Source organism: Nyctereutes procyonoides, unplaced genomic scaffold, assembly GCF_905146905.1.
Source record: "Nyctereutes procyonoides isolate TBG_1078 unplaced genomic scaffold, NYPRO_anot_genome, whole genome shotgun sequence".
Lineage (NCBI taxonomy): Eukaryota > Metazoa > Chordata > Mammalia > Carnivora > Canidae > Nyctereutes > Nyctereutes procyonoides.
In genome coordinates, this window is record NW_026575142.1 from 64,015,819 (window position 1) to 64,032,712 (window position 16,894).

Here is a 16,894-nt window from a genome sequence, read left to right on the forward strand (position 1 = left end):
AACGTGTTAGGTTCAACATTAAAAGTAGGAAATGTAATCAGTGAATTACATAAGTCGGGATATGCAAAGGGTCTCATGGCCTAAAGAGATAGAGATTAAACCCACAGGCCAGGCGTTCTGCTCAGCCTATTCTGTTCTGCTCAGACATGAGTAAGTAAATAGATCCAACTTTAGATTCACTAAACTCTGAGTGTTACATCAACCTTCTTTCAAGGCCCTGGATTCAATTTTCCCACTGGGTGAACCTCCTTCACCTAACAGGAGCTCAGTGGCCCGATGGAATTTACACTCATGAGAGCAGTGTTGGCAACTCCAGCAACCTCTGTTCTAGTACAGGATGAGGCCAGGGGCGGAATTCAAGCTATTGGTTGAGTTTTCACCTTGAATTGCTCTGCAGGGCAGACATTCTTCTCCAAACATGCCTTAAAACAAAAGAAGGGACGTTGCACACCTGGCTGGCATCAAGCCTACAAGGCTGGCAGGTAAGGAGGTCGACTACCTTGGTCACGTCCCAGGACTTACCCTCTCCATAAAACTAAGAGGGGGAATGTGTCTTTGGCACAATTTCAGCTGTTTTATATATTCATTCCTGCTTCGCTTTGCCCTGGCTTGTTAGTTATTATGTGACCTTAAGCTTGATTTTAACTTGAGAAAGCTCAGATCTGGAGGCTCTTTCGAAGTCTGTTTCAGGAGACGGGACTAACTAGTAACAGAATGTACACTGGCAGGAGATTCGGATCCCAGCTCTGCCAAATCAGAGTCTGACAAGGACGACCCTCCTCTCAGGTTCCTCAACTGTAAAGTGAGCTTCAACATGCCTTCCGCAGGGAGTGTTACGGGACGGTTACAACTTGAATATATTTGAAGCCATTGGCACATAGTAAGGACTCAATAATGATTGTTTTGAACCTCTTTTTTTTTTCCTTATCCCCTTTTCCCTTTCTTTTTATAAACATTTATTTGTTTAGATAATTCTCTACACCCATCGCGGGGCTCGAACTCACGACCCTGAGATCAAGAGTTGCACGCTCTTCAGACTGATGCGGCCAGGCGCCCCTCTCCTTCTCCTATTTAAGGTAACACAAGGCTCCTAATAATGTCAGATTTTCTGTTTGCCAGTTTGTTTGTTTTTGTTGTTTTCTTCTACTCTCTGATGCTTCTCTTCCTTCTTTGGAACTGAGCCCTATGCTTGCTCTGAGAGTGTTTCAGGTTGGGGCGATTCCTTCTTGCATTTTGACGACTCCCCAAAACTTTGACACTCCTCTTTGAAAACCCAATTGTCTTGCTGAAGAACTGCTATCTTAGTGTCAGGAAATAAGCTTTGAACCTTATTATTAAAAGAATAGTGTGATTTTGTGCTGATAGTTACGCTGTACCGAGTGTCCGTTTGTATCTTCTGGCCAGAAGTGGGTTTTAATCCTTGCAAGTCACTTTTTCTGACACGGTAACATTCTGTATTTTCAATGTTGCAATGGGACAGGGATGAGAAAGCAGAGAATGATGGGACTGAAGAGTGGCGAGCTGAATTTTTTTCTCTCTTTTGATCTTTTCTTTGCCTATGGATCTAGTATTTGCTTTTCAAAGGAAGAAAAAATATCTTCTCTTTACTGTTTTCAAGATTTAAAAAAAAGAAAAATCAGTGCTCCTGACAAATAGAACTGATCCCTTCTGAAACTAATTAACTGAAAAGAAGTTTTCAGTTCTTCTTAATATATATATTAATATTATATTATATAGAATATATAATATATATAGTGTTATATATATTATATATATATATAGTGTTAATATGTATTGGCTTATTACATGTGAGGCACCATTGTAAGGATTGCACATGAATTAACTCACTAATTTCACCCAAAAACTCTATTGTTATCCCTCTGCTACTGATGAAGAAGTTGAGGCACAAATATGTTAGGATGACTCATGGTCTTAATGGGAGTGTCAGGGCCAGGATCTGACCCAGGCAGTCTGGTGCTAAGGATTACCTTCTCTGCCTTATAATGCATGATGGGAACTCAGGGAAGACTAGGATCTGCCTCTATCCCCTAAAATTATGCTACCCAAAGTGTCATCGCTCACCAGATACAACAACTTGAGAGCTTAGTCGAAGTACAGAACCTCAGGCCTCACCACAGACCTGTCCAATTATAATTTGCATTTTAACAAGATGCTAGGCAGGTAGAGTACATATGAAAGTTTGGGAAATGCAAAGGAGTCCAAGCCTAATGCATTATTTCTGGAATCATATGTATATATTTTATGTGATACAAAGAGAAAAAAATCACTGAGTTTTAGGTCTCAAAGGAATTAAAATTTAGAGACAACACAGTTCAATCTTTTTTTTTTTTTGGATTTTATTTATTTATTTGACGGAAAGAGAACACAAGCAGAGGAAGCAGCAGAGGGAAAAGGAGAAGCAGACTCTCCACTGAGTAGGGAGACCGAGGTGGGGGGCTCCCTCCCAGGACCCTGAGATCATGACCTGAACCGACCGAAGGCAGACACTTAACCGACTGAGCCATCCAGGTGCCCTGATTTTTTACTTTAATAGATGTTGAAAATGAGCTACATAGGGATCCCTGGGTGAATCAGCGGTTTGGTGCCTGCCTTTGGCCCAGGGCGCGATCCTCGAGTCCCAGGATCGAGTCCCACATCGGGCTCCCAGCGTGGAGCCTGCTTTTCCCTCCTCCTGTGTCTCTGCCTCTCTCTCTCTATGTCTATCATAAATAAATAAATAAATAAATAAATAAATAAATAAATACATACATACATACATAAATAAATAAATATTTTTAAAAAAAGAAAGAAAATGAGCTACATAGTGGTTAAATATGTATTTAAGAATAAATAAGTATTTACTGGGTTCTTAAGAATTCAATAAACTTTTATTGAGGGTCTGTTACCTTCCAGACAATATGCCAAGTGGGACCAGGATATGAAACCATATGAGTCATGCCCTTGGGGATCCCAGTGAAGGAGACAGGTAAGTGCATAGAGTTAACAGGTGCCGTGATGACACCATATCTACGCAGCTATCAGCACACAGGAAGAAAGAGATTGGAGTGGGGATCAGGAAAGACATCATTGCAAGCATGATATTGGAGCTGTGTCTTGAAAGACCAGTAAGTGACCAAAGGTACTGGAATTTGAGCCTTTTCATTTGCAGTTGGGTCAATGAATGTCATCAGTCAGGGCAACAGGCTATTCAGAGAAAGGAGGTATTTAGAGGAGTGGATCTCAACGTTGGCTTCACGTAGAATCACCTGGAGCACTTTGAGACTACCTATCCTTGGGTCCACTTCCGGAGTTACTGATGTAGTGCACCTGGCACCTGGGCACTAGTATTATTATTTTGTTGTTGCTGTTGTTGCTGTTAAATTCTGCAGGTGATCCTAGTGTTCACTTAACACCAGTGTAACTCTCATGTTTCCCTCTTAATTGTCTGTATCTTCGGACTGTTTCTTCTGGTTCCTGACCTAGCCTTCTGCTCCAGACTTGAGAGCCACTCTGCATTAATCTTAACCTTGTTATCTGTTAGAACCTGAACTAAATCTGATGATAAATGCCATATTCTTGTAACCTCCGTGAGCATGGAGGGCTCTTTGTGCAAATCCCTCCATGCCGGGGCCAGAGCCAGCCCACAGTCAGGGAAGTTAGCTACATAGCAGCCTGAGAGAGGGGCCTCCTGGCGTCTCATAGTCTGCAGCCCTACTCACGGTATTTGAGGTCATAATTAATTTTCTGTAGCCCTACCCATGGTATTTGAGGTCACAATTTTCTCCCCAAAATAAATAAAACATCAAAAGATTTTCCTTTGCAGTTTTGATGCGCATGATTTCCAAATGGATTAGGACAGCTGGATTCAGGGAGGAGGGAATGAAAAATCGATGTCGATGACACAGAGGTCAGAAACATTTGGCTGGAGGCGCTAGTAACCAAGTGCAAAAGAAGGTTTCCCAAAGCATGGCCTATGGGCTACTCACATTAGTACCTGAAGAAGCTAAACGCAATTCAGTTTCCAGCTCCTTCTCTAATTTTACTAAGAATTTGAGAGACAGACTCCAGAAGGTGAGTGTTCAGCATCTACCAGCTGTAATTCTGATGGACGTCAGATGGGAGGGTGACGGAACCAGTACGCTATTTTATCTGAAATCGTTTTATTCATCTGACAAGTTTATGTTTTTCATTATTCTTTGCAAATTCTCCTTTTAATTATATCCCCAAGAAAACATGTCATAAGCAGTCAGTGGAACACTATGAATAGCCATAAAACAAGGAGTACATTTCAAATATTTGAGCAGGAAAATATGCTGCTCATTTTTATGTTGGACATTTTAAAAATGCGTGGTTTAGCGAGGCCTTTGAAGAGTTAAGGCAAGTTTATCTTTTTAATGTCTGGAGCGTGTGCTTGACAGTGTGGTTTCATCTCAAAGCAGTGATTTTGTTGACCAAGAGCACCCAACAGAATTGGCAACGAGAAGAGCGTGGCGCAGTACCCGGGAAGCATTAAATGCTAGAAAGCTCCGTGGGTGATGCTGACAGATGACACTGGTAAGAAGCTCTGCTTTAAATGGCTGGATCTGTAGAGCCCGTAAAAGAAGTCCTACCCTGTAAGCTTGTTAGGTTTCGGGGAAGCTAAGTGAAATTAGACCACCTGGTTGGAGTTAGGGAAGAAAGATCTCCTACTACCATTACCATTCCTCTTATCTAGTTTTTCCCTTTCTCTCATTGGTCTTTTCACCACCAAACTGTTCCTTCATGCTGCCTGAATTTGGACTCTAGAATATCTACTCTGGATTTTTGCCAAAACATCCTAACTGTTCTCCCGGTCTTTATTCTATCTGCTGCCCATGTCCCCTTCCTAAAACCAGATCTGTTTCACTATTGAGCTTAACCCTTTCAATGAATGGTTTCTTTTTTTTTTTTAAGATTTTTTTTTATTTATTCATGAGAGACACACACACACACAGAGGCAGAGACACAGGCAGAGAAGCAGGCTCCATGTAGGGAGCCCTGTGTGGGACTCGATCCCGGGACTCCAGGATCACACCCTGGGCGTGAAGGCAGGTGCTAAACCACCGGGCCACCCAGGGATCCCCAATGAATGCTTTCGAGTTGCCTGTACAGAGTCAAGTCCAAAATCCTGTCCATCCAGGGAAGACACCCTGGCTCCTGCCAACCCTTCCTCTCCTCAACTCCAGTCACTGGCTGTCTTACATGCAACCGGAAGCCTCCTTCCACCACACCAGTACATGCAGCCATTCATGACATTTCATCGCTCTATTTCTTCCTCATTGACTAGAGATAGGCAATGCAGCAAATCAAATCCCTCAAAAGTATGCATTTCTGGCCAAGGCTTTAAAGGTTCAAAATGTAATATTTTTCCTCTTAACATCAGTTCATGAGCTCCCAAATTATATGACTGCTATTGGAAGAGAGAGTACACTTTATCTTGATTCCAAGGCTTTTCACCTTGGATTTGTGAACTTGTCCTGGGCAGTCCCTCCGATCTTTGTATGAGCTGTGGCATCTTATGACAGTGTTTTTAGCAGTGGGGGGATTTTTCTTAGCTACCTTAGCACAAATACCCTCCCCCATGACCAGCCTCACCCCATGGGGACATTATCCGGGATATCCTAGGTCTCACATATTTGCTGGGAGAGAGGGATAGCACTTAAGACAAAGGGAAAGGGTTAGAGCACGGTGTCAGCATAGATAAAACAGGAAGAAAGGGATTTAATGTTATTTAATCTTGGGACAGTTATTACTCCAGGCTCCTGATTTTATCTAAGTCGAGAGTCTAGGATACTTAGAATATTCAATTAAAGGACAGGGGAACTTTAATATTCTCTCTTCTGTTTTCTTAAGATATACCTAGGATTAAACATTAATGAGACACAAAGTTAATAATTCTGTTCAATTCCTAACATTTCTCCTTTTCTTCAAAAAATCCTCAGCTGTCTGCAGATGCTTAGATGCTTGCTTTCCAACAAGATTCTTTGATGCTTTAGGACAAATATTCTATTTCTCAAACAAAAATTCTTTTATTAGTTTTTTTTTAAATTAAAAAATTATGTGGTAAGTTTTGGGTGCCACATGTTTTTGTAAGACAGAGACAGGCCAAGAGCAGAATGTGGTTTGAAACAATATAAAATAGTGCAATTAAAGACAGCCCTTCCCTCCCTCCTTCCTTCCTTCCTTCCTTCCTTCCTTCCTTCCTTCCTTCCTTCCTGCCTTTCCTCTGCTCCCACTGTCGTTCTCCCTCCCCTCTTCCTTTCCTTTCTTTCTTTCTTTCTTTTTTATTCTCTCTCAGTTTCTTTTTCTTTTTTCTTTCTTTCTCTTGCACCATTTCCTTTTATTTTCTCTCATTTCTATCCCCCTTTGTTTGGTTTTGGCTTCCATGGCATTTATGAAACATTGCAATAAGCCAGGCACCATGCTAAACATTAGAGATAAAAATATGAACAAAAATTCCTCCACTGCCTTCAGGGACCACACAATGAACAATGATGTTTGGAATTAAACTGATGGTTTTTAAGGGAAGGAAGGCTTTGTTCTCTGCTTTTTATTGATATATATATATATATATATATATATATATATATATATATATTCTTTCCTGCTGCAGAATATTCTCATGGGACTGAGGCTATAACTCCTGTAGTTATAGCCTGAGGACTGAGTTGGAGGGTACTGGTAAAGAGCCTAGAAAGCAAAGCAGGAGCAGATAATAATGGCCTTATAGTTCATGGTAAGGAATTTGGCATTTGTCTTGAAGTCTGTGAGAAGGCACTACTGAAGAATCTTAAGCAAGGAGATGAGATTATCATATAATTAGAAAAAACAGTTATCTGGAAATAGGAGAATAGACAAGCAGTAGGAAGGGAGTGAGACTGAGGTGAAGGAGACCCTTGGGGGGGGGGTGTTGCCACCACCCAGACAATAATAAAAACCTGAACTAGATCAGTAGACACTAGGCCTTTAGAGAAGGCATAGGGTTTTATCCCATAGAAGAAATGGGGGTCAGTAAGGGAAAGGGAGAATTTCCAGATGCCCTCAGGTATGTGAACATAGTATCATTAACAGAGATAAAGATCACAGGGGAAGAAGGCCTAGAGTAGGGGTGGGTGAGTGTTATTTGGAGTTCAATTTTTATCATGTTGGGTTTGAAGTCTCTTACTGGATATCCAATGTTTATTTGGGGTAGGGGGCTGGGTTAGGACCTCAGAAGAGAGATGGGCACTAAAGGTATGGCTTTGGAAGTTGGCAATCTGTAGGGGCTAATTGAGATCATGGAGGGGGGTTGAATCACTCAAAAGTGGGACAAAGATACAAGAGGAAAGGGAAAAGACCAGAGTCTTGGGGAGCACTAATACTTGAGGAAATAAGAGATGACAACTAGGGACACTGAGACTAAATGGCCTGGGGCAGAAAGAATGACTAAACCCAGTGATTTCATGGGAAGTAAGGAAGAAAATGTTCAAGAGAAGACCAATAAAACCCAGCAACAGATATTGTAGAGAATTCAAGTAAGAAAGGGCTTGGAGAATGTTAATTGAATTTGCAACAATGTGGTCATTGGGGAACCTCAGTGATGGAGATTCCCATGGAACAGGGCAGGGGGTGGAATGTGAAATTGGCTGAGGAGAGAAGAGGTGAGGGCATTGGGAAGCTGATGAGGGCCGCACCGTGGCAACATTGGCAAAACCAACTGACAGTAGAGAAGCTGTGAATTGGGGGCCTGCTGGGATGAGTGTGGCCCTTCTGGGGAGGCCCAGGAGCTGGAATGAAAGAGGACAAGGTTCCGTCCATGCTGAGCCCCCCTGGAACAGACAGAAAGGGCTGGCCAATCTTGGCCAGCTGAGAGCCCACCCCGTGCTGCAGTCCGAGAGCACTTAGGCTGGAAGACCCTATATTCTTGTCTTTTGTAATCCCACTCCAATACTGTAGAAGGATGAGGAGAAGATGGAAAATATGCGGTTGGCTTCTATCTCTGTTCACTTTACTATACTCCTCACATCAAACCCTTAAAAAAAAAAAAGATTGCTGTTGCATAGCCAATTCTACTTTTAATACTCAAAGGAAAAAGAGAGATATGAGCTTATTTATGGAGGAGGATTTACATTAGATTCTACTCCAGGGCACATTTTTATTAGTTTATGCCACTGGGTCAAGAAATTTAAAAACAAAATCTTGTTCTATTATTTCTTAGGGGCATTGGCAAGACTCGAGTATGCATATATGCACAAAGAGAAAAATCCCTCCCTATCCCCCAAGAGGATGAAGGTTCTGGAGAGAAATGGGCTCTGAACAGGTGGGAGGTGTCAGGCACAGAACAGTGGTGAAGATAGGGAGAGACGCCTCCTTAGGAGTTGGAAGAGCAGGGAGGAGAGGCTCAGATGTGCTTGGCCAGGAATTTGACTTCTTATTCATTAGCTCCTAGTTTACCAGGTGGAAGAGATTCACCTTGGGCCTAAGTTGTGTTTGCGGCTAGGGGCGGAGGCATGCCTAGGCATGATGCAGAAATTTGAGAAATAGACCCTGTGACATGATCAGTTATATAAGCCAGTTTCTGGGAAAGCTCTATCATTTGGTGAAATGATGAAGAAGGTTTTGGTTGCCCAAGGTGAGTGTGGGATCAGTGGCAATGAAGGTGGGATGGTAAAAAAGAAAAGATACATTAACTTCCAGCCTCTCTGAAGGGATTCCACCAGCAAAAGCTGAAGGATCGGTTTTTCTTGAGATAGGGAAGCACTAGCTGGCACCAGGTAACAGTTTGGTTGGAACACAGCTGTGCCTGTAACCTAGAGGACCCTGGCACTTTGGTTGTTTATTCTGCAATGACAGAGGTATTGGAACCAAAGGGATTCATGAAAAACATGGAGGTCCTCCAAGGATGCCCAGTTGGAGATGCTTGTTGGCTTCCACAGGTCTCAATATCTCTCAGTTTGGGGTGGAAACCCCATGGGGATGTCCAGAAAATCAGGTAGCCGGGGTCCTGAGAGAGATGAAGGCAAGGGCTCTATGTTAATTCAGATTATATTTTCATGAAGAAAGAGGTTAGGTCCACAGAGAGAAGGGAGGTGTGGGTCTCGAGAAAAGGAGGGAAAGGTAATGAGCAAGAGGACAGAGCCCTGTCTTGGGATAATGAAAGGCTGTTGAATAGTATGGAGGGGTCTAGCTGGCAGTAACGGTGGTGACTTTGTAGTGCTATCATCTATTTTCTTTAGTGTTTATTTAGTAGCTTGAGTATGAAAATGTAAAAAAGCAGCCAGCCAGCTAGCTTCATCCATGGTGGAAATAGTTTCTAAAAGAAAGTAGAGGGACAGGCTCACAATAAGATTCCAAAAGATTCTCAGAAAGAGATGGTGGGGGAGGTCGTCTAGAATTTCCATGGGCTAAACAGGAGAACGCAGGTGGTTATAAAAGTAGAAAAATCCTGTTTTGTAAAAGGTTATTATGGCTGGTGTGGCCTGAGGGAGATCTTTGTTACACTTCTAGTAAGGCGGCCTACAATAGCATTAGCATTTTTGGCAACCACATCACACCGTTGGCTTGTATTGAGTTTACAGTCAACCAAAATCCTTAAATCTTTCACTCGTGTGGCTCTTAAGCCATGTTTCCCCATCTTGCACTTGTGAAAGTCATGACTGTTTTGGGCCTAGATGTAGGGCTTCACATTTATTGGTATTAAATTTCATCTTGTTACCTTTAGGTCCTTATGCCAGCTTTCATAGAATATTTGACATATTCCTTCAGGTTTTCATACGTTTTCCCCCATAACTTCCGGTAAAACAGAACCCGGAAGAACTTAGGAGTCACATTGGAAAGTGACGGATTTGCCCTGCTATCCTGTTTCTCAGCCCACGTCTTCATTTTGTCTGAAAGCGACTTTGTCATAGTGCTTCCGAACACCTCGATTTGCCAAACTGCATTGGTTAGAATGTTTTTGCACGCAAGGGTGGAACTCTAAATCAACCTGGAATAAACAATAAGGACCTTTATTAGCGCACAGAGGTAGGGAGGGCCCCGGGCATGTACCACCAGGCCTGCAACTCTGTTCTGCTGTTTGTAGTTTGTTCTAGCTTCTCCCGTGTGTTGTCCTCGGGCCAGCTTCCCTTGCGGTTGTAAGATGGCTGCCAACAGCAGTGGGGGACAACATGCTGCCTTGTTTGTGCCCAGAGGAGGGTGAGAAGGGAAGAAAGTGTGAATAGAAGAGTATTTTTCCAGTTGGACAACCTCCTAGATCACCTCTGAAGTGACCAATAATCCCGAGTTGCTTGGGAGTGAGGAGTGTCCTGGGATGTGGGCTTGCAGCACCAAAACCAAGCAAATCTGGAGCAAACACGGAGGTGAGTCACCCTAGCACTTAGGCCTAGACCAGAAACCATTTCCAGGATAAAACCAGATTCTGATTGGCTTAAACTGAGGGTCCCAGCAAGGGGTTGTGTTCTCGTGGTTGGTTTCGAGACACGTTTCTAAAGTGTAGTTCTCGCCTACCTTTGTCAGTTCCTCTGGGAGAAGATTCCTGGGCACCTGGACTTACTGACTCAGAATCTCTAAGCACCGAAATAAGAAATTAGTTTTTTTTAAGTTTTATTTATTTAAGCGATGTCTGCACCCAACATGGGGCTTGAACTCATGACCCTGAGATCAACAGTCACATGCTCCTCCAACTGAGCCAGCCTCAGGCGCCCCAAGAAACGAATTTTTATCAGGCATGCAGATAATCCTATAGACCAGTACTTGGAGAAACACTAGTTTCGTCTAGTTTAGACAGTACACACCCCTAAAGTTGGCTTCAACATCCAAAGTAGCATGGCTGCTGTGCCATGGTGCAGGGCTGGGGAGGATGGGGGTGAGTCACACACATCCCCACGTACCTACTCTACTTCCCTAGATTTAGGTTCAAGGAATCCTGCCTCCCAGAACAGAAGGAAGCTGGTTGGGAATTGCTTATTTCTAGAGAAACCATGCTGCTTCCTGGCAATGCCCAAGGGTATTAGTGAGATCCCCTCACTAAATGTTCACAAGCCAGGCTTAAAAGTCACTCTTGCCTTTTTTCTAGAATCAGGGTCAAGCTCTCAAGTGAAGTGGTTAGCTTACAGAAGCCATGACCTTCCTCTTAAAAAAATTGTTTTGGGTGTCAGAATAGTATTTCTGGCGAGATTCAGTTCTGGCGAGGCAAACTAAACAAAGAATTGAGCCCTTAATTTGCATGTATTGATTTTGCATGTATTTCTTAACTTCCTGAAATTTATCAGCTGCCAAACCGAGTAATTACAGAACCTTGGACTGTTTGGACTGTTGAATTCGATGAGATAAAGCTTCCAAAGTTTTCGCAAAGTGCTTGTCTCATTAAGCAGTCAGTAAATTTTGATCTTTAATATCCTGCCTCTTCATTTATTCACTGTTCAAGGTATTCAGAGCCCTGAGTAGGGCCAGGCACCATGCTCATCACTAAACACAAAAATAAGGAGCTGTTAGGGAACTCATAGTGTTGGCATGAGAGGACAATGGCACTCGGATTGGTTTATATACAAGGTACCAACACAGGACAAGAAAAGAATGGTCAACTGGGGGGATGATCTGGGTCTCGGAGAATGATAAGGAGTTTTCTAGATGAAGGAGGGAGGAGATAAAGGACATTGTGGAGAGGGGATGTAGCCTGAGCACTAATTAAAGCATGGGGCATGGAGGAAGGGGGCCCCTTGGTGGACGTCAGTAGTCCAGAAGATTGGAATGCAGGGTTCAGGTCAGGAGGAGGGGTGGATGATGTTTGGACTTCTAGGAGTTGGTTGCACCATCACACCTGTGTTGGGACCAGTCTGGAGGCCGTGGGTGAGGAGTGGAGGGTGGTGAGGCAGGGAAGTGCGTTTAGAGCTTGCAGCATTACTCAGAGTAGAAGAGATCAGGGCTTAAACCAAGATGAGGACATTAGGACTCGAGTGGAAAGGATGGGAGTGGGCACTGCAGAGTAGATCCCCATGCCAGGGCCAGGTGACCGATTAGGTAGAAGGCAGGGAGAAGGCACATTGGCAATGAATTCCCATGTCCCTGTCTTGAGTGGGTGGCAGTGTCGTTGTCCACCAAGGACAAGGGGGCAGTGGTGGTAGTGGCAGGGTCCAGTGCTGGGCTTGGGGAATTTTAGTTCCCCGGGAGGTGGAGGTGGGCAGTCGGTTGTCTGTAGCTGGTGAGTAAGAGCTATTCTAGAAGGATGACTGGCAGTCACCCAGGAACAGCCTGCAGGTACTGGAATCTGGGGTGATTGATCTGCCTGGGATGATGCCTAGAAAGAGCCCAGGAGCCCCAGGAACAGTGACAGTCCACGAGGTTCACGGACAACCATTTAGTGTCTCCCAAGTAGAGGCCAGGAAAGGAAACCTGTGCAGGCTCTCGTCTCTCACTCTCCTCTTTCCAGGATCCTTCTCCGCATCTTCAAGTCCCTGACTTACTCATCTTCAAGTAACTGAGATCTGCCTTTGTTTTATTTCTCAGAAAGGGATATTTTTCGATGTTCAAAAAATGTAAGTCTTTTTTTTTTTTTTTTTGAGAAGCTTTGTTTCCCAAGGAAGGTTTTCTAAGCTGCTCTAGCATCTCTCGTAGCCGTGTTCTGATGTTTTTGTCCAGAATGCCAACAGTTTTAAACAGAAAGCTTTAAAATACTAAATACAGTCAAAGTAGAATGTTACTTCTCAGGAAGTAATGGGGGCGGAGAGCACAAAACTGAGATGGGCCCGAGAGACGTATGCAGAAGGGAGGACAATGCCCTAAAGTCTGTGTCCGAAGAACATGTTCGAGAAAGTGCCATGGACCTGTTCTCAGCAGCTGCTCTGGTGCTTAGGTGAGCTGCAACTAGATAGTTCTTTTTTCTTTTTCTTTTTCTTTTTTCCTCCCTCTGCAGTTGCAGAAGCAAGCTGGGAAAGATTGGAGGGGAAAGCCCAGCATTTTTGCATGAGAAGAGCAAGTTTAAGTCTCTAGTGAAATAGTCGGAAACATCTCTGCCAACTGTGAACAAGGGAGCACGGATCACAGGGGAGAAAAATCCGGGAGCAACCCGGGAAGTGAAGAATTCCAGATGCTGGACGCCACCTGGTGGGGACCTGGAGGTTTTTGGGGAAAAAAAATAAAATAAAATAAATGCCAGGATATCAGAACTGAGGGATGGCTTAAAATCATTATTATGCCTTTTATTCATTCTCACGATAAGCACCCATCGAGGACTTGCTGTGCACTGAGAACGTTAGGAAGCTCTAAGTTATAGGAATTATTTGTAGTTGAGTCTACACAGCTAATAACCAAGAATTCTAAGCTTGCTTTCCTGTTACAGGATTAATGTCTAGATTAAGCCTCCATTCTGGGGACGCCTGGGGGGCTCAGTGGTTGAGCATCTGCCTGGGGCTCAGGTGGTGATCCCCGGGTCCTGGGATCGAGTCCCCCATGGGCTCCCCGCAGGGAGCCCGCTTCTCCCTCTGCCTGTGTCTCTGCCTCTCTCTGTGTGTCTCTCGGGAGTAAACAAATAAAATCTTTAAAAACCCCACAAACCCTCCACTTTGTTCGGTGATGAAGAGTCATCTCAGCCCCTTGAGCGCCCCTACACTCATGCCTGGTTAGGCCTGAGGGCTGGGCGTTAGCTGGTGACAGGTGTCCCCGGGCAGGGCTCTGTGCTGACCTGCCCTGGTTTCTGTCTGCCCTTTGGCCTCGGCCCACAGGTCATCGCTGAATCTGCTCTCGTTCCCCTCTCAGGGTTTCTCCACGTCTGCCTCTGTCTCAGCCAGTCCATTGCCTTCCCAGACCTTCTGCTGCTTCTAGAAGGCTCTCGACTGCGCTGTGTGATTAGGCACATGGAACCTTCACTTCCGTGCCGGCGTCTTGATGCTTCCCTGGGTTTTACCTAGGAACTGAGTCACGGGTCCCTTTGACCTCAGAGTCTCCAGATGTCCCTTGGGCTTCTTCTGCCCCATGTTCTAGAAGCACGGAAGGGCTGCTTATGTTCAAATATCCCTGTGAGGCTAAATCACGGTCCGCATGTTGGACAGCAAAGGCAGGTAGGACCAACGGGGTAAACTGAGGCCAGGTGGTAAAAGATCTTATCTGTTATGCTAGAGAGTTTGTGTAAGTGCATTGCAATCGGAAGACTATTTCAGTCTCTAGCATCTCTCATAGCCGTTTTCTGATGTTTTGGTCCGAAATTCAGGCAGTTTTAAACAGAAAGCTTTAAAATATATATTACGGAGTTTATCGTCGCCCGGTATTAAATCATACCTTGAGATATAGTTTAGATACGTCTCTTATCGCCTACGTGCTCCATAAATATCGTCTCACTCTCCGTGACTTGCTTTTCTGTTTTCCTTCCCCAGCATTTTCTCTCTCTCTCTCGTTTAACCTGCAGAGATGGCCCAACTCCAAACTTTATTCCAAACTCGAACTTGAAATCTGTCTCCTCACCCTTTTCTCCTTTCTCTTATTTTTATTTTTTGTACGTATTTCCGTGTGTGTGTGTGTGTGTGTGTGGCTTGACTCTGTAATGTTCAGCTCTACATGTGTCTAGCTTCGGGTGTCCACCAGCAGTCAGAGCACTGCGGTCACCGCAGAGACTCCAGGTGTGGCTCTTTTAAAACCATATCCACGGACACCCCCGCCCTTACCCACCCCGCCTGGCCCCTGACAATCATTAAAGTTTGTCATTTCAAACGTTACCTAAATAGATCCATACGGTAGGGAAACTTTTTTTTTTAATGCATTTATTTTTTATTGGTGTTCAGTTTGTCAACATACAGAATAACACCCAGTGCTCATCCCGTCAAGTGCCCCCCTCAGCGCCCACCACCCAGTCACCCCCACCCTCCACCCTCCTCCCTTTCCCCCACCCCTAGTTCGTTTCCCAGAGTTAGGAGTCTCTCATGTTCTGTCTCCCTTTCTGATACAGTAGGGAAACTTTTGGGATTTTTTTTTCCACTCATCATAATTCTCTAAAGATTGTTATGTATCAATAGTTTTGCTTCTTTTAAATGCTGAAGTTTTTTTACACAATCTGCTTGTACTGTAGTTACTTGAACCAGTCACTCATTGAAGGACACCTGAGTTGCTTTCAGTTTGTGGTGATTAGGAGTAAAGCTGATATGGGGCCACCTGGGTGGCTCAGGGGTTGAGCGTCTGCCTTCAGCTCAGGGCGTGACCCTGGGGTCCCAGGATCAAGTCCTGCGTCAGGCTCCCTGCAGGGAACCTCCTTCTCCCTCTGCCTGTGTCTCTGCCTCTCTCTCTGTGTCTCTCATGAATAAATAAATGAGATCTTAAAAATAGAAAAGGAGTAAAGCTGATATGAACATTCGTGTGCAGATTTTTGTGTTGATACAGTTTTCATTTCTTTAGGAGAAACGCCAACAGCGGAACTGCTGAGTCTTAGGGTGATTGCATGTTTTGCCTTATGGGAAGCTGTCAAGCTGCCTTCCAGAATGGGGGCACCACTTTACATTCTTGCCAGCAGTGCAGGGGTGATGCGCTCTCTCCACGTTCTCACCAGCCTGCGTTTTTGTCGCTGTTTTATTTCTGTCATCCTGCTGGGTGCATAGTGATATCAGAGTTTTAATTGGTACTTTCCCGGGACCTAGGGATGTTGAACACCTTTTCGGGTGTTAATTGTCATCTGTACATTCTCTTCAATAAAATGTCTGTTCATGCCATTTGCTCATTTTCTAGTTGGGTTATTGGTTCATTGCTAAGTTTTGTAGTTTTTTTATGTATTCTAGATACCAGGCACCTGTGAGATAAGTGATGGGCAAAACGTTTTTCCTGTGGTGTAGCTTGTCTTTTCTCTCTCTTCACACAGTCCTTCGGAAAGCAGAAGTTTTTAGTTTTGTTGAGGTTTAATTTATGGATTTTCCCTTTTATGGATTATGTTCTTGATGTCAAGCCTAAGAACTCTTTGCCTCATGCTAGAGCCCAAAGATTTTCTCTTTATTTTATAAAAGATTTTTTTAATCTTTTTTTTTAATTTTTTTGTTTATTTATGATAGTCACAGAGAGAGAGAGAGAGAGAGAGAGGCAGAGACACAGGCAGAGGGAGAAGCAGGCTCCATGCACCGGGAGCCCGATGTGGGATTCGATCCCGGGTCTCCAGGATCGCGCCCTGGGCCAAAGGCAGGTGCCAAACCACTGCGCCACCCAGGGATCACCTATAAAAGATTTTTTTAAAGATTTTATTTATTTATTTGTCAGAGAGAGAGAGAGAGAGCACAAGCAGGAGGAATGGCAGGCAGAGGGAGAAGCAGGCTCCCTCGGGAGCAGGGAGCCCAATGTGGGACTCGATCCCACAACTTTGGGATCATGACTTGAGCCAAAGGCAGACACTTAACCGACTGAGCCACCCAAGGCATCCCTATTTTCTAGAAGTTTTATAGTTTTATGTTTTACATTTAAATCAATGATCCATTTTGACCCTATTTTCTAGAGGTTTTATAGTTTTATGTTTTACATTTAAATCAATGATCCATTTTGAGTTAATTTTCGTATAGTTATGTGGCTCAGTTTGAGATTTTTTTTTCTTTTGCCTATGGATGCTTAATTGTTGAAAAGGTTATCCTGCCAGGGCACCTGGGTGCATTTCCTTATAAGTTTTGGAATAAGCTTGTCTACGTCTACAGAAAAATGTGCTAGTATCTTAATAGGAATCGCATGAGATCTACAGATCAATTTGAGGAGAACTGAAACTATACCTATACTGAGACTTCCAATTCATGAACACAGGATATTATTTATTTAGGTCTTTGACTTCTGTCATCAGCATTTTGCAATTTTCAGAGAGGGAGAGAGAATCTCAAGCCGACTTCCCACCCAGTGCGGAGCCCAGCATGGGACTTGATCTCATGATGGTGAGATCATGACCTGAGCT

At 43.9% G+C, this 16,894-nt stretch overlaps 1 long non-coding RNA gene across 7 annotated transcripts in view; it reads left to right on the plus strand.

Annotated features, from left to right (window-relative positions):
* Positions 1–256: 256 nt before the first annotated feature.
* Positions 257–16,894, plus strand: part of LOC129498607 (uncharacterized) — a 50,699-nt gene continuing 34,061 nt past the window's right edge. Inside the window, exons 1-8 of one of the 7 annotated variants that reach the window (XR_008662158.1) lie at positions 257–482; positions 787–880; positions 969–1,076; positions 2,914–2,986; positions 3,824–4,071; positions 4,437–4,554; positions 10,079–10,355; positions 12,908–14,749. This is a non-coding gene — a long non-coding RNA (uncharacterized LOC129498607). The other 6 variants (XR_008662157.1, XR_008662153.1, XR_008662155.1 and 3 more) reach the window with 6 other exon arrangements.